Below are 18,431 nucleotides of genomic sequence, written 5' to 3' on the forward strand. Positions count from 1 at the left end.
GCAGGTAGGCAGGATGGAGGGGAGAGATTGTGACGTGTGGAGCTAAGATGGGTATGGGAGAGAGGAGAGAGGAACAGGAGCCAAAAACATACAAACAAAAAAGAGTGCTAGGGGAGTTTGCTGTTGGAGTGTAGAGATGAGAGACTATGAAATGGAGAAAAACAAAAAGGGGAAGAAGAAAAGAAAAGAATGAATAAATAAAAATTAGAAAGAAAAAAGAATAGCAAAACTCCTAGGGATCCCACTGGTGTGGCTATGAGGTCTGGGGAAGTTGTTCCCAGGTGTTGCAGTACAGCCTGGCTAGAAGGCATGGAGGAGTTCAGCACCAGGTATTCAGGGGACAGGAAGAGAAGGAAGATAGAGAGAGATGAGAAACTGAGTAATAGAGAAAGACGAAAAGGGAAAAAAAGGGGAAAGAAAACAAATATAAAAAAAAAGAACAAGAAAAGCCCCCCAGAAAACAGATAAAAAGACCCACAAAAAGAAAGAAATGTCCTCAGGGATCCCTCTGCGTGTCTGTGCAAGCTGAGGGGGTAGGTCCCAAGCCGCGCAGCACCGCCTGGCCAGAACGGGCTCCCAACCCAAGAAAAGAAAAAGAAAACAAAACAAACAAACTAAAGCCTGGGATCCCACCAGCACGGAAGCCCAGACTAGGAAGCAGTTCCACACTCGAACGGAGCTCTGCAGTCCCCCAGGAGGAAGCAAAGATGGCGCACGGAGCCAGGTATTTGAGCAAAAGAAGGGGGAGGTAGTGAGAGGTGAGGAAGAAATTTAAAGCAGAAAAAAGCAACACCAGCCACCAACAAATGGCACACAGGGAGTCAGCCAGTGCGGGCGGGTGGAATCCAAGCAACACCGGGGTGAAGCTGGTGCTTCCCAGCCAAGAGACTGTGGCTGCAGGAAGCAGAGGAGGCTAAGTGGAGGTGAAGAAGAGTGGGGGGAGGGGGAGCCTATATCACTGGTTGCCGGTTGTTTTGTCTCCTGCTGGAAGCTCCGTGAAGCTGCTTTCTTATATCCCCTGTTTGCTGATCTCCAATAGGAGTCCAAGTTGGTGGATCTGTGCTGCAGTAGCTGATAGGGGACCTCTGCATGTATCTCTCCTTGCTTTCTGTTCTCGGTCAGTTTCTTATTCCATTCGGTACTTGGCTGAGTTCTTTATCTCTTCATTTAATGCTTAGGGTTTCAGGATTGACGTGTGACTCTGTTTGACTTAGTTTTTCTGATCTTTGCTGCGGAGGGACGTCGTGGTGCTTCTGACTATAGCGCCATGTTGCCCGGAAGTCCTCTCTTGTGGACTTCAATTTTCTTCAGCTTCAACTTGAACTTGCGTATGAGCAACTGATGGTCTTTTCTTCAGTCAGCCCCTTGCCTTGTTCTGACTGATAATATTGAGCTTTTCCATTGTGTCTTTCAATAGATGTAGTTGATTTGATTCTTGTGAATTCTGTCTGGTGAGGTCCACGTGTATAGTCACCATTTATGTTATTGAAAAACGGTATTTGAAATGAATAAGTCGCTGGTTTTGCAAAATTGTATCATGGGATGTCCAGCATCATTTCTGTCACCAAAGCCATATTTCCCAACTACTGATCCTTCTTTGTTTCCAGCCTTTGCATTCGAATTACCAGTAATTATCACTGCATCAGGTTTGATCATGTTTGATCAATTTCAGACTGCAGAAGCTGGTAAAAATCTTCAATTTCTTCATCTTTGGCCTTCGTGCTTGATGTGTAAATTTGAATAATAGTCGTATTAACTGGTCTTCCTTGTAGGCATATGGATATTATCCTATCACTGACAGCATTGTACTTCAGGAGAGATCTTGAAATGTTCTTTTTGACAATGAATACAACACCATTCTTCAAGTTGTCATTCCTGGCATAATAGACCATATATATGATTGTCTGATTCCAAATGGTCAATACCAGTCCATTACAGCTCACTAATGCCTAGGATATCAATGTTTACACATTCCATTTTTGATGATTTCCAATTTTCCTAGATTCATATTCGTACATTCCACCTTGCAGTTATTAATGATCTTTGCAGCTGTTTCTTCTCATTTTGAGTTGTGCCACATCAGCAAATAAAGGTCCCAATAGCGTGACTCCATCCATGTCATTAAGATCAACTCTACTTTGAGGAGGCAGCTCTTCCCCAGTCGTATTTTGAGTACTTTCCAACCTGAGGGGCTCATCTTCTGGCACTAAATCAGACAACGTTCCACTGCTATTCATAAGGTTTTCACTGGCTAATTCTTCTCAGAAGTAGACCGCCAGGTCCTTCTTCCTAGTCTATCTTAGTCTGGAAGCTCAGCTGAAACCTGTCTTTCATCGGTGACCCTGCTGGTATCTGAGTACTGGTGGCATAGCTTCCAGCATCACAGTAACATGCGAGCCCCCACAGTAGGACAAACTGACAGATGCATGGGGGACCAGTGCAGTAATAACCCCAAATCTCAGTAGTTTAAATGCACAAAGTTCATTTTCACTCATACTACATGTCCATCACAGGTCAGTGGAGGGCCTTATTCCCTGTCATCTACTCTTAGGGCAAGACAAGGGAGCGTTGTAGATGTGGATCACTGTGGATCACAATGGCAAGGGACGGGGAGCTTTGGAGTCTCACATCAGCAATAAGTGAGCCATCCCAGAAGTGAGACATCACTTCCTCTCTCCTAATCATAAAAGGGCCTGAACCTTCAATCTTCTGTGGACCTAGAAAGAGGAGAATAAGCTATCCCTAAGCAGCACTAAGGAACCAGATGTTCTTTGAAAGCTAGGATGGCACTACTTCGACTTGCTTACTTTGGGCACGTCATCAGGAAAGACCATTTGCCAGAAAAGGACATCAGGTTTTGCTAGAGGGCTAACAAAAATGAGGGAAACCCTCAGCGAGAAAGATTGACACAATAGCCACAACAACGGACTCAAACGTACCAACCATCATGAAGATGGCACAGGATCAGACAACGTTTTGTTCTGTCACACGTGGGTTGGCCATGAGTCAGAGATGACTCGATAGCAATTAACTAACAACAAGGATTACCAAAATCTACTTCTGTCTTTAAGCACTTGCAGTCACTTATAAATATTTTTTGAACATTTCCTAACCTTCAGTCTAGGACTTGAATAGAAACAACAACATTGATTCAGGAGCAGTTACTCTTGTCCTGTTTCACAGACACAGTGAGTTCACATAGGCTATCACATTTAGACCTGATAACCATTCTATCTTATCATCCTCATTTTCAGGTGAGTCAACAAACCAGGAGGAGCTAATTTACTCTGAATATTCTCAGTGTTAGATTTCTACTGGGAGGTATTGTTTGGACCGGCTTTTTTATATTCTATGATTTATTTGAATGAGAAACAACTTCAGCAGGCCAACTTCAAATATGAGGTTTCAATTCTTTTTTTTTTTTTTTAAATAGGAATGTGAACAGCCAGTTGTTAAAGCATTAGAGACGGGGCTCGGGCTCTAATGAACAGGTGTTTGCAGCTTTCATCCAGGGGTGATCTGTGAGGCCTCAGAGGGCCTCCTGCGCTAAGTGGTGCGTAAACCTCTCGGAAGATTGAAAGCAGGATCTTTTGTCATCTTTATGATTTCTTTCTTCCTTTGTTTTTTTTTAAGTCTCATATTTCTAATTTTTCTGTAAAATCTCAACCTAACTTCTCTTAATCCCGATACAAGTAATAAACGATCGACTACAACATTGGGATAAGGTATACTTGGCTGGTGGGGGAGTAGCTTTGCAGAGGGACACCGTAAAAGGAAGAAAGTTTCCAGTGCACCTCAGTGTGTAAAGTGTGTCCCAGGATTTGGACATAATTTGACCATTACTAACTGAAGAACGTTTTCATTTTCACCATGTTTGAGAACATAAACCTGGATTAAAGCACATTTGTTGTAAGCTATTTTAATTGCTCTTTTAAAAACGCACTTCTGGCTTTCCTGTTGAGCTCAGGAAGCAGCTTCAGCAGTGTTGCCTTGTGCTGGAGAGCACCGGCTCTGAGAGGAGGTGGCCTGGGTTTGACTCCCAACCCCCAGCTGCCTCTCGGTGCAACTGCAGGCAAGCTGGTTTCCTCATCTGCTAAAATGAGCATAACAAGACCTGCCTATAGGGTGCTGTGAGGATTAAAGGAGTTAAATGTAACAGCATTCAATAAATATTAGGGCGATGATTGAGATGTGAACTTTGTGAAAGAAAATGTATAAATGTCAGTTCACAGTTCCAATTTTGACAGCCAGTTTTCTTGGGGACCTACCCATTTTATCTATGACCTCATTTTATTTTCAACATGATAGGATTGCAGGAGCCATCTTAGGGGCTCCCTGTCCCCGTGCCTGGAGGCACCTCCCAGTTAGACGCCCAGTGACTCGACTGGCCACAGCCGTCTGAGGCTCCCTCCGTCTGGGTCACTGCCTACTCCTGATTGCCCGGATTGCCGTCTAGGTCCCGCTGTCTGGCTGGGAGACTCAGGCTGCTGAGTGGAGTACCCAGGCTCACTCACTCTGGTCATTGGTGCTGTATGTAGCCTGGGCTTCCCTGGGGCTGCTGGTGGAGCATCTATATGGGGCCTCTCTGTGCTACCTGGCTTCAGTTCAACATGGTGGCTGGGTAACAAGGGTGAACATCCCAAGACAGAGCCGGAGAGACGGATACCCTTTCTATGACCTGCCTCAGAGATTACATCACTTCACCTCCACCGTCCTCCGTTGGTCGGGACCCAGGTTCAAGGGGAGGAGAAAGAAACTCCATAGCTGTGAGAGTGGGAGGGGCTGGGTATACTGCCGTAGCAGTATCTACCACAACTCTCAAACTGACCTCCAGCCCTGATCTCTGTCCTGAGCTGCAGACTACCATCTACCTCACATCTCTACTCAGATGTTTAAAAGGCATCTATCTGCAGCTTACCATACCCCAAACAGAACTCCTGCTTTCGTTTAATACCGCTCCTCCCTGGGCCCTCCCACCTCGGTAAACAACAGCATCCTTTACTCGGTTGCTTAGGCCAAAAACTAAGGCAATGCCTCAACCTTTGTCTTCTCGTCATAGTCCATATCCAATCCATTAGCAAATTCTCTCACCTCCGCCTTCACAAATACATCCTGAATCCTTCCACTTTGTATCATCTCCGTCACCCACCCTAGTAAAAGCCAGCATCGTCCTTTGCCTGGGCTTCTATACCAGCCTCCTGACTGGTTCCTCTGCTTTTCCTTGTACGGCCATACAATCTATGCAACACACAGCAGCCAGAATGATCTTTTAAACACATAAACTAGATTATATCACCCCGACCCTTTCTGGGTGTTGCAAACGGTTGGATGCTCGGCTACTAACTGAAAGGTTGGTGGTTTGAACCCACCCAGAGTTGCCTCAGAAGGCCTGGCGATCTGCTTCCTAAAGATCATAACCATTGAAAACCCTATGGAGTTCAATTCTACTCTGCAACACATGGGGTCTCCATGAATAATCCTCCAGTGGCTTCCCATCATGCTTCGAGCAGGATCCAAAAGCGCTTCCCTGGCCTATGGGTCCTACAAGATCTGACCCCTGCCTGCCTCCACCTCTCCCCTCGCTCCCTCCTCCTTTCCACCTCGGCATCAGCCACGTTTGCTGTTCCTGCAGCACCCCAAGCTCAGCATGGTCTCGGAACCTCACCATTTGCTGTTCCTCTGCCGGGATTGCTGCTGCCTTGTTCATTCTAGTTTCTGCTCAAATGCCACGTCTTCAGAGGGGCCCTTCCTGCCCACCCAAAATTACCTCCCTCCACCCCTAAGTTTCTCTCTATCTCCTTTTCTTGTTTTCTTTTACTTCATAGCACTTCTGAGTACTAGAAATTTGTTTATTGCCTGTCTCCCCCTTTAAGCTGTGAACTCTGTGAGAGGAGGTGCCTCGATTCTCTTCTTCACCATTGAGTCTTCCAGTACAGTGCCTTGCACATGTTAGGCATTCAATAAATATAATAAATACATGAACAAAAGCACTCAACTAATGCTATTCTGCTTGTTTTTGTTGAAATAGGCTGGTCTCTAGTAATGCTGCTTGTCCCTCTTCGTTTCTATTCATCAATATTTATCGAACACTTCCAAACCAAATAGTTGTGACATTCCTAAGTTCATGAAAATGTTATTGAATGTATGGGAGTCCTGGTTTTTCCCAGGCCTCACTTCAAGGGACTGAACTGCCCTGCATAGTTTGGGCTAAGGCGACTTAGAATCCAAAGGTGTGCTCTGAGGACACCAGCATGTGGAAATGCATTCAGCTGCCAGCCCCAAAAGCCCACCAAGATCTTCATAATTCTTGGCTCTAAGTTTTCCAAGTCTCAGTGTTAAACCATAAAGCCCCTTACTGCCGGAAGCTGAGATGGGTTTCGGCGGTGATTTCACAGGGGTTAGACTGGAGGGGTAGTGACTGGGGGAGAGAAAGCTGAAATGGGATTGGTTTGAACTGCTTATTCATATGTTAGTACTTCTACACAGAAAACTTGGCTTTCCTCTTCACTTAGAACACTTCTTTAGTCCTTTCTAGAATAAATAGCCTTGGGTTTCACAGTTCAAGAAGTGGAACATTCTACAGCTTCCGTTATTTGCACTGAAGAACTCGACAGCGGGGATAATCAACATTGCAATAATGGGTGTTGTAGAAAACTTGTAGAATTCCCCATGCAGAAGACTTTTGTTCAAAATTAAACTGATGTTTTACCTTTTTAGTGTGATTTAGGTTTAGTCCTGCTGCTAATAACTCCTCATTTCCTGTGATTTTAACAAATGTCAAGTGGGATTTGAGTAAATATGATCTTAATTAAGGATGCTTTATAATTGTCACTGGGCAGTTGTACCCTCACAGAACCACACAGATTAATATTTTTAACTTCACAGCTCACTCAAGAATACTAACCAGGAAAAAGCAAACCTAGCCCGTTGCTGTCAAGTCGATTCTCACTCATGTAAGGACACAGTAAAACTGCTTCATAGGATTTCCAGGGCTGTAAATCTTTATGGAAGCAGACTGCCACATCTGTCTCCTGTGGAGTGGCTGGTGGGTTCAAACCGCCAACCTTTTGGTAAGCAGCTGAGTGCCTAACCACTGCGCCACCAGAGCTCCTAAGCATACTAAGGGAACTCACGATTGGACCGTGATGTTCAGAATATCGTAGAATTAGCAACAAATGTTTTGATACACTCCTAGATGTTGGAAGTGGATTAGTAGCTGAGTTGTTTTTTCCAACCTCTTCAACAGCTTCCTTAGTCTCAGAATATTTTCCTTTTTATATCCTTGACTTTCCTGCCCCCACCTCTATAAAGCCTCTCGGCATGAAGTCCGTATCATGGGCACACGTGTGCACAGACAGATGAATACCCAGCTGGAGACAAGGGTAGTCAGATGATCCCAGCATCTCGCCAAGATGTTTCAGAGGGATTTGTTCAATCTTGATTAAACCTAATGTAGTTTAATTCCTAATGAAGTAGAATTAAATCAGTGTCTTTTTCTGTCCAAGGTAACCACTAACTTGGTGTTACCACCCTGTTTGCCTACCCACGTAGCACTTCCCTGCCAATCAGCCATCCGTGGGCTCTTATTTCCAGAGACTCCTCAGCACAAAAGTCAGCTTCTCTCCATGTCTGGGACTTGGCAATAGTTAAAGACTCACACTCACAGCCTATTTGTTTAGATTGGTCTTGGAATGTGCAAGCCCATTCTTGGGCTCTCAGATCTTCTCTGGAGAAATTCTGTGCCCAGCCCTTGCTCTGCTTACTCAACACGCTTGACAAAGTGCCCAAGCGTTGAGGTGTCACCAACATGAAGAACATACACAACGGCAACGTGACTGTTTCATGGCTCCGTCTAGAAGGACAGGCATAGTCTCCCCTTCCCTTAATACGTGTTTTACTGTAAGTAGCCAGTGGGTCAGAGACAAATTATGCCTTCATTCTGCCTCTGCCTGTACAGTGTGTAGCCAATACTTGTATTGAGTGATTCTTCTAATTTTGGGGTATAGAAAGCTTGGCTTTTTGTCATTAAGCTGGGCTTATATTTTTAAATATCAATATATCTCATATTTATATTTAAGTATGTTTTTATATTTGAAATCAAATAAATATAATTCGTATTTGCGATAGTGAGAGGAAACCTGAAGGACGCTTTGTGTTAGCTCATCCAGGGACAGTTCTAAGTCTAACAACTCCCTTTAGGATTCACTTTGGGTAATTGCTGAAAGCTGATCAAAATATCAACTTTGTAGAAATGTTGGTGCAACAATGCCGTTGCCATATTTTTCAGCTCTTCATCCTGAGGAACTTGTATCTGTGTCTGTAGAGGTGAATGTGGAGAGGAAATCACATCAAAGGGGCATTTGGGCTACAGACTGCAACACCTGGCCTTGTAATTCAGCCACAGAAAAGAGACTTTGGCCATAAGATGACCTTATCTGTGGTAAACTAAACAAAGAATAGCATTTTAAAAATATAAGCCATCACTGTAATTAACTACATTTTTGTTAAAATCAGTAGACTATTGTTAACTGTTGAGACACTTTGGAGTAGTAGACATATTTTTTAAAAATTGGGTTGTTCAGGATTCTATGTGAATTCAAGACATTGATCTCCAGCACCAAAGGATTGGTCTCTGGCACTTAAGGGAAATAAAATAAAACAACAGGGAGCTGTGCTTTGTTCTGTGAGAACTAAGCCAAGCGTCCTTAACTGCATATTAAGAACCGTGAAACTTCCGCTGTTGCTCTTATTCCAGGCTCCTGAGTGAATGAATAACAATCTTTTGCTGAAGTATCATGCTCCCGTCAGTCTTCAAAATGTTTTTGGTCACTGTCTTAGTTATCCAGCGCCACTATAACAGAAACGCCACAAGTGGGCAGCTTTAATAAACAGAAATTTATTTTCTCACAGTTTAGGAGGCTAAAAGTCCGAATTCAGGGCGCCAGCTCTAGGGGAAGGCTTTTCTCCCTGCCAGCTCTGGGGGAAGGTCTTCACCTCTTTTCCGCTTCTGTTCTTTGGTTCCTTGGTGATCTTCACGTGGTGTGGCATCAGTCTTCCTCCATCTCTTCTTGCTTGTTGCTCAATCTGCTCTTTTTATATGTTGAAAGAGCTTGACTTAAAACACAGTAATACTGTCTCATTAACATAACAAAGAAAACCCATTCCCAAATGGGATTATAACCACAGGTATAACCAAAAAACCGAACTCGTTGCCATTGGGTCAATTCCAACTCATAGCAACCCTATAGGACAGGGTAGAACTGCCCCACAGAGTTTCCAAACAGCACCTGGTGGATTCAAACTGCCAACCTTTTGGTTAGCAGCCATAGCTCTTAACCAATACACCACCACGTTTTCTGTCACATGTATAAGAGTTAGGATTTACAACATATATCTTGGGGGGACACAATTCAATCCATAACAATCATGGATTAAATAATTGAGAACAAAATCTACTGGGGACAACACATGACTCTCCCACCTTCTCCGGAAGCCTGACGATGGTCAAGGCTGTCAGCCCGTCCACCCTGAGTGCTTCCTTCCAGGATCTTTGCAGAAGAGACCAGAACTCTCCAAGGCACCTGGCTGACATTTCTGTCCCAGGTCTAAGTGCTTGTAATTTCCTGCCTTTGACCTAAATGGAAGGATGAAATTAAAAACGACACCAACAAAGTTTTGGTTCTGTTTTGCTTGACTTGGTCTTCGTGATGACATACCATTTGTTACACAGAATACCCACACCGGGGCTTGCGTTTTCAGAGCTGAACATTCGTTTAAATGATTGAACTCTATAATTGTGAGTCTCTTGGCAAAAACAGCAAGTTCAGAAAACTATGCTATCGGAGAACAGTACAGCAGGCACAGGAAGAGGAAGAGAGTGGGACAGAAATGTTATGATTTATCAAGATAGGGCTACAATTTAGACCTTGGGGCTGCTCACACGACCAGTTCTCATTCATCCAATAAGCATTTACTGAGACGTGACTGTGCAGACGCCACCGTGGGTACAGAGAAGGCTGAGCAATGGTCCCGGCCTTAGGAGCTCACAGTCTAATGCCTGGGGTGCTGCTCCCCATCCCCCTTGCCCCCTTGCCCCATTGGTGTGCCCCTGTGCACAGCAGCAGAAAAGACAAGACATTCATGGGCACACATTGCTCTGAGTGGTCACCACAAATTTAAGGGAGGCCAGGACTTGCTGTGGGGGGAGTCAGACCGACCGGCGGCCTGGAAGACGCTCCTCACAGCTGAGCCTCCTGGCCCAGGGTGTGCCCCGATGTCCTTTCCCAAATGACCTAGAAATCTAGGGCTGCAGAGGGTTTCCGGGGCAGCTGCTGACCACTCACCCCCAGTCCCCACCAGCCATGGTTCCAGAGTTTGGAGAGGCCTCTCCAGCCAGGGCCGGCTGCATAACTTGTGGAGCCCAGTGCAAAATGAAAATGCAAACATCAGATAAAAGCTTTTCCTTCTTCTGTGGTCTGTCTCTCTGTCACAGTGGTTCTCATTTGCTATTTAGAGTTGAGCTCCCTTGGAGCAGACCCTCAGAGGCACTTGGGTCCTGCCCTGTGCCTGACCCTGAGCCTCCTTGTGCCCAGGTCCCACCGGCTGAAGGGCCGCACATAGGTAGCTGCGCAGGGAGTAGGCTGGGGTCCCCACCGGCTTAAGGGGCACAGCAGTAGCTGGGCGGGGAGCAGGCTGGGGAGGCAGGGAGGCCTTAAGCCCCTGCTCATGCTCCATTGTCCCGTTGGACTTTGTTTACAAAATAAACATTCAAAGACAAAATCATCAAAAATTTCAAGACGACCCCAAGTGTGGATGGTTCCGAGCCCAGGGTCCTGGGCAGCTGCACTGGCCCCTGCTGCTGAACCATCCAGGCTCTAGCAAAACGGTCTGGGCCAGCCTCTGACATGTGGCAACTCAGGACAGGGTTCAGGTGAGCCACACACCTCCCCCCGGCCTGCAGTGTTCATGTCTAGATGTCCACCGGAGTCCATTTGACCCCCCCAACCCCTACCCAGAGTTTATTCCATTCTGGAGGAGCTCACCCAGGTCCCGCCACGGTGGGTGAAGGTGGGTCCTGACAGTCCAGTGCCCTTAGAGTGTGAGCAGAAGGCTGAGGCTCTCAGGCCCTTCACTGTGGGGCATACCAGTTATATACCAGTTGCTGTTGAGTCAACTCTGACCCATGGTGACCCCATGTGTGTCACAGTAGAGCTGTGTTCCATAGGGTTTTCAAAGACTGATTTTTCCAAAGTAGATCACCAGGCCTTTCTTCTGAGGTACCTCTGGGTGAACTCAAACCTCCAGCCTTAAGGTTGGCAGCCAAGTGCATTAACTATTTGCACTACCCAGAGACTCCAGCACCAGGTATAGAACATGTATATCTCAGGAGAGTAGTGGGAACATTGACATTGTTACTCACATTTGACATTGTGGGGTAAATAAATACCGATAAACATTTCTCACAGTGATGCCAATCACTTCTCATAATCCAGCTTCTTTAAATTACTAAGTTAAAACATGTCCCTGGGGTGAGGGGAGAATATAATTATGGAGAGAGGAAGGAAGGTTTAAGGAAACATAGAATCTTAGTCTAGAGTAGCAAATTCCTAGACCCGATAGAAATGCAGAAGAAAGGTTGCTTAAAATTAGACACTGTGTTCGTCCAACACATGGGGTTGCCACGGTGGGAACTGACTACAGTAATTGGTTTGTTTGTTTATCTAACAAATCCTGGGCACCTCTCTCAGTAGCTGTGATGCTGTGTGCCCGTGTCCAGGCTCATTCACTTTATCTCTTGTTTATCTTTGCTTTCTAAGCACAGGGCACGCTTGGCTGTGTGAGGATGCCTTGTGCTCTCTGGGTTGTCCCTTGGGAGGTGTTCCCCACCTCTACCCCAGACCTAGGTCTGATAACCATACTTACCCCAAACGGGTGCCAAAAGCTTCCCACTTAAGATGAGACCAGGGAGAGGCAGAGGGAGCATATCAGGTCCTCGGGGGAGGAGACAGAAGGACTGAGGGGAACCCACAGGAAAGATGGAAAGGCGGGGTGGGAAAGGCTGTGGAGCAGACTGACAGAAATCCTTTCCTCCTGTCTGTGAGCCACCAGCCCACATGTGAAATAGGGTGAGGAGGCCAGGAGGCTAGGGGAACTGAGTCAGAACTTACCCCACAGCCTTAACAGTTAGCACTTTCCTACAGGGAGGCTCTCGGGGAGGACAGCCCCTGAAGGCAGATGCCCATAAGCTCCCTCCAAGAAACCATCACGTCCACTCCTCCAAGACCCTCCGCAGAAGCTCTTAACTTGTAACAGAGTTCATAAGCGCACCTCATGCTGTTTTCCACAACAAAACAGTTTTTAGAATGGAACAAACACATTTATTTGTTGTTTATACCCCCTCTTTTGCGTAATAAAGATTTAGCTTTATCAAGGAGGGTCTGAAGCTCTTGCATCAGAATTTTTTCTAACTACCAGGTGGTGCTGCAGAGCAAGCTGCTGACTCCAGGGCTGGGTAATGCTGTCCTGACCAGAGTCCACCATGGTGTTTTTATGGGTGGGCCTGTCCCTGCAACCTGGGAAGGGATTTTTCATATAGGCCAATTCCAAAATTACTGCTGATCTGGACAGAGACCAGTTACTCCTTGCCTCAGGACAAGACACTGAGAACAAACTGCAGGATGGGTGAGTGTGATGTACATTTAGCAATCAGAGGAGCACTGGCAGCCATGGTGTCTGTCTGTCTCTCTGGGTCACATGCATAGGTGTGCACGCATCACTGGCACATCTGGGGTATCGCACGGCCCTAGGCATATGGCACCACTGAGCAGTTTCTATTAACCTAGTATGGCCCAACATTCTTCCTCAAGTATGGTAATGTGCTAATTAAAAGATTAACAAGCTTGACTTGTGTTTCTAAGCTGATATTATGGTAAAGTTATCTAAAGGAGGGGTGTCAGGTGTTTGGTCAGGGGTGCAACTTCAGCGCTTGCCATAGGAGCCATTTTCCACTGGCCATACTGGGTTAGTAGAAACTGCTCAGTGGCGCCACACACCTCAGGTGGGTGCCATACCTGCCATACCTACCATAACCTAGTTCCGCCTCTGGCACGCATGTGCCCATGCACACACACATGCTCGTATGCAAACACTGGGCACATCTACCCGCTGTTATTCTGAAAACTGCCGTGGATAATGACTGGTCTGGGCCATTGCTCAGGCGCTGTCCTGGGCTAACACAGCTCTGCTCAGGGGTGTGTTAATGGCATTTGAGGCAGGGTGATGCTTTGCGTGGTCTGTTCCTCTCCTTGCAGATCAGTTAACATCCCTGGCCTTGGCCCAGTAGATGTTAGTAGTGCTCCAGGTGTTAGGAGAAACCAGAAATGTCCTCACACAAATGCAAATGCCCCACACAAGGGTTGGGTACTGTCCCTTACTGAGAACCACAAAGAGGTTTGAGAATACAAAACCCCTCTCCTTCACCCCTCAGCCCTACCTTCTAAGCACATTATGTCACAACAACAGCAGCGTGGGTCTGGAGCTGTGCCGTCTTGTGCCGTAGTCACCGGCTACATGTAGCCATTAACATTTAACTTAATTGGAATGAAATAAGACTAAAAATTCAGTTCCTTGGTCACACTAGTCACATTTCAAGTGTTCAATAGCCTTGGCTACCATACTGGACAGTGCAGATATAGAGGATCTCTATCATTGCAGGAAGTTCTGTTGGACAGTGCTGACCTAGATCATTCTTTTTAAGTGCAGCCGAGCACTGTTTTGGCCCCATACATTCTAGGAACCAGTGCAGGTGAGGCATCAACAGGTCAGTCCTGGTGGTCTGTGAGGTGCAGGCGCTATGGCCAGGTCACCCCCATCTCAGGTGCAGGTAGAGCTGATTCAGAGTGTCTTTACTGAGATTCTGGAGCCCAGTTTATTGATTGCTCTTCATGACTTCCTCTACCGACTCCCTGAGTCTAATGTGTGCTTGGTTCTGGTCCCCAAGACACCTGTGTTTTCTCTGTTTGACCTCACTGAATCTATTCTCTCCAGATCTTGAGAGTTCACACCCAAACGCAAAGTTTCTGACTCTTCTTGTTTCTCCTTTCAGATCAGACTATAGAAATAGAAGAAGGTTTTCCTAGTTTAACAACCCAAAGACATTTAAAGGATTTTGATAGAAATGCGCCCCCGCCAACAGAAAAGACAGGGACTCAGTTACACAGAAAGTTTAGGTAGTAGGCGGGCTTGAGAACAGGGAAGCATCGGCAGTTCTCATTCAAATCCTGGAGGAGATGGCTTCAGAAAATTTCTCACCAAAACTTCCAATCCAGATGAGCTCTCTATGTTGCTCCAACACCTAACAGAGATACATGAACAGAAAACACAGAGAAAGAGAGAGACAGCGGGGAGAGAGAGAGAAAAGGCCATGCTTTAAATAAGATAAACGTCTCCTTCCACCAGAAAGAAAAAACAAGAAGCTCCAAGCAGCAGTTCCCGCTGAGGAGCTGAGGGACCACCTGATGCTGTTTTCATCTCAGTGGTGTCTTTTTTAAACCTTTCCAGCACATAACATTTTGCAGGATGGGCCACAGCCCATTATTCTCATGAGATCCTCTTTGGAAAAAAGAGTTCCAGGCTATATTCTGGAACTTCACAATGCACTATAGCATGTTAAGGTTCTGAGACGTTCTGTAGACAAGAAAATAGCTACGTGTTGTTTAACTTAGCATTTCCCTAACGTACTGACTGCAGTGATCTTCTCTGATATAACACCCCCCACATTCTGCCAGCTGAACCCCATCAAGACACAGATACGATGCACAAAGTTATCCACCAGTTGCCCAGCTCAATTCCAGTCCTCAAATACAACTATGTGAGTCCAAACTCAAGCTTCCTGTTCTGGGTGAGAATACTGAGAACTTGCCTGCCTGAGAGAAGCCAAGAGAAACAAATTTACAAGAGTGAGAAATAGCGATTTTGTAATCCTCAGAGTTGCAGTAAGGGTAAGCATCTTATCACTGACAACCACATTAGCAACAATACAGAACTTTACAATTTACACAAGGCTTTGTTGTTGTTGTTTTAAATGTCTAACAATCGTGAGAGGTAGGAAAGACTCTTTCATGCATTTTACTGTTAGGGAAAAGAGAGTCAAAAAAGTTAAGTGATTTGCCTTAGATGATTGAGCTGTTAGAGTAGAATTTCAAACCCAAATCTTTGCTTCTAAGTCCTTAGTGCCATCCTTCCGACCAAACTGTTGTATGGGGCTGGCATTAGCTTTCTTGTTTCTTCTGCCTATATATTCTAGTTTACTCTCTAGATTTACAGGATTCAAGCCTGTTTCTATTATGGTTAAAAGCACAGGCTTTGAAATTAGATAGACAAGGATTAAAATTCCAAATTTATCCACTTAGAGTTGTGTGACTTGTGTCTTAGGCTGGGTTCTCTAGAGAAGCAAAATCATTAAAACGTATAAATATATATAGAGAGAGAGATTTATGTCAAGGAAACAGCTCATGCAATTGTAGAAGCTAGAATTTCCCAAGTCTTTGGATCATGGTAGAGGCCTTTCCAAGTCATGCAGCCACAGAAGCTGGTGAACCCAAGATCGGCAAGTCGAAGAGCAGGGCTCCCGCTCACAGGCTGTGAAGGTTGACGAATTTTGAGATTGGCAGGCAAGACCTCAAGTTTTCTCCTGATTCACGTAGCTGCAGGGGCTGGTGAACCCAAGATCAGCAGGTCAGAGAGCAGGGCTCCGCTCACAGGCTGTGAAGATTGATGAATCCCAAGTTTGGCAGATAAGCTGACAGCTCAAGTCCCAAGAACCAGAGATGAGATGACAGGAGGCACGCGCAGGATCCAGAGAGAGCAAAAAGCCAGAATGTCTGCTTATATTCAGATGCGGGCCGTGCCCTCAAGGAGACTCCCTTTCATCTGATTAGCTACTCACAGTATATTCAATCATGGGAGTGATCACATTAAAACACTGAGAATCATGGCCCAGCCAAGCTGAAACACAATCTTAACCATCACAGTCCACCCCTTGTCAACTTGGCACATGTACACATCTCCTTAAACTATACATAATCTCTGAATAAAGACAGAAAGTCATACTTGCGCCTAACATGATACAACTAACACATGTACAATCAAAAATGCTCTAGCCCCATTTACAGTTTATATTTTATAAGGGAAGGAAACAAAAGTATTTGAGGCACACATACAAAGCAGAAATACTCATAAAAATTACTGTCCCCATTTCTGTACCTGGTCACATGGCTGTAACTGATATTTAGAACTACCTTCTTTCACCACCCATTCTATGTTCTGTTTACCCTCAGCAAGCACCTCGGCTGGTTGTGGTTCTTTGCCTGGTGAGGTGACCTAAACCTTCATTCCTGAAGGGTCTGGGTCATTAGCAGTCATGTCAGAATTAGGTTGCTGAAGTTTTCCATTGACTTTAATCACAGGGCATGGTAGTACTAAGAGATGCCCTAAGGAATCTCCTGCATTCCAGACATACTCTTCTTTACCTCCACTATGTAATATCAATCCAATTTCCTCTTGGTAATCAGGATCAATCACACCAGCCAGTATGGTAACTCCCTTCTTTGCCTGTTGATCTAGAGGCATAAGGAGCCCAAAGTTGCCAGGTGGCATTCTTAACTTCCAGTTAAATGGACTCAGTGATGTGTCTCCAGGTGGAGCATTCCTCCCTTTGGAACTAAGACCTCTAGGCCTGCAGAGCATAAGGTCGAGGGGACAGGAAGCAAAAATCTTGCAAGTGAGTCACTATGATGCCACTCCCATTTCCACCCCTTGATTCCTGGACCTGTGAATCCTGGCTATGGGAGAAACAGCACCATATATTGGACGCTGGTTTAAAGCACACACAGCTTCCTGGAGAACATTGCCCCAACCCTGCAAGGTATTGCAACTAGCTGGCACAGTAATTGTGTCTTTAGAAGTCCATTCCATCGTTCTATCAAGCCGGCTGCTTCAGGATAATGGGAAATATGAGCATGGTCCCACGGCCGCACTTCATTTGCTGTGAAGTGAGTTCCTTGATCAGAGGCCATGCTGTGTGGGATACTATGACAGTGGATAAGGCATTCTGTAGGTCCACAGATGGTAGTTTTGGCAGAAGCATTGCGTGCAGGGAAGGCAAATCTATATCCAGAGTAAGTGTCTATTCCAGTAAGGACAAAACGCTGCCCTTTCCATGATGGAAGTGGTCCAATGCAATCAACTTGCCACCAGGTTGCTGGCTGATCACCTCAAGGGATGGTGTCATATCGTGGACTCAGTGTTGGTCTCTGCTGCTGGCAGATTAGGCACTCAGCAGTGGCTATAGCCAAGTCAGCCTTGGTGAGTGGAAGTCCATGCTGCTGGGCCCATGCATAACCTCCATCCCTGCCACCATGGCCACTTTGTTCATGAGCCCATTGAGCAATGACGGGAGTAGCTGGGGAAAGAGGATGACTGGTTTCCACAGAAAGCTTCATCTTATCCACTTGAGTGTTAAAATCCTCCTCTGCCGACGTCACCCTTTGGTGAGCATTCACATGAAACACAAATATCTTCACTTCTTTGGCCCATTCAGAGAGGTCTATCCACGCACCTGTTCCTCATAAATCCTTGTCTCCAATTTTCCAATCATGTTCCTTCCAAGTCCCTGGCCATGCAGCCAAACCATTGGCCACAGCCCATGAATCAGTATATAATCACACATCTGGCCATTTCTCCTTCCAAGCAAAGTGAACAACCAAGTGCACTGCTCGAAGTTCTGCCCATTGAGAGGATTTCCCTTCACCACTGTCCTGCAGGGAGGTCCCAGAAAGGGGCTGTAGTGCTGCCGCGGTCCACTTTCGAGTGGTGCCTGTGCATCGCACAGAACCATCTGTAAAGTAGGCACGTGTTTTCTCTTCCTCAGTCAACTGATCATAAGGAACTCCCCATAAGGCCGTAGGTGCAGACTGGGAGATGGAAGGTAATGTGACAGGAGTGGAGACCATGGGCGTTTGGGCCACTTCCTCATGCAACTTACTTGTGCCTTCGGGTCCTGCACAGGCCTGATCTCGAATATACCACTTCCATTTAATGATGGAGTGCTGCTGTGCACGTCCAACTTTATGGTTCTGTGGGTCAGACAACACCCAGTTCATGATGGGCAGCTCAGGCCTCATGGTGACTTGCTGTCCTGTGGTTAAACGTTCAGTCTCTGCTAAGGCCCAGTAACAAGCCAAAAGTTGTTTCTCCAAAGGAGAGTAGTTATCTGCAGAGGATGGCAGAGCTTTGCTCCAAAATCCTAAGGGTCTGCACTGTGATTCACCGATATAGGCCTGCCACAGACTCCAAACAGCATCTCTATCTGCCACTGACACTTCAAGCACCATTGGATCAGCTGGTTCATATGGTCCAAGTGGCAGAGAGGC

The sequence above is a fragment of the Trichechus manatus genome, unplaced genomic scaffold (genome assembly GCF_000243295.1).
Source record: "Trichechus manatus latirostris isolate Lorelei unplaced genomic scaffold, TriManLat1.0 scaffold00146, whole genome shotgun sequence".
NCBI lineage: Eukaryota > Metazoa > Chordata > Mammalia > Sirenia > Trichechidae > Trichechus > Trichechus manatus.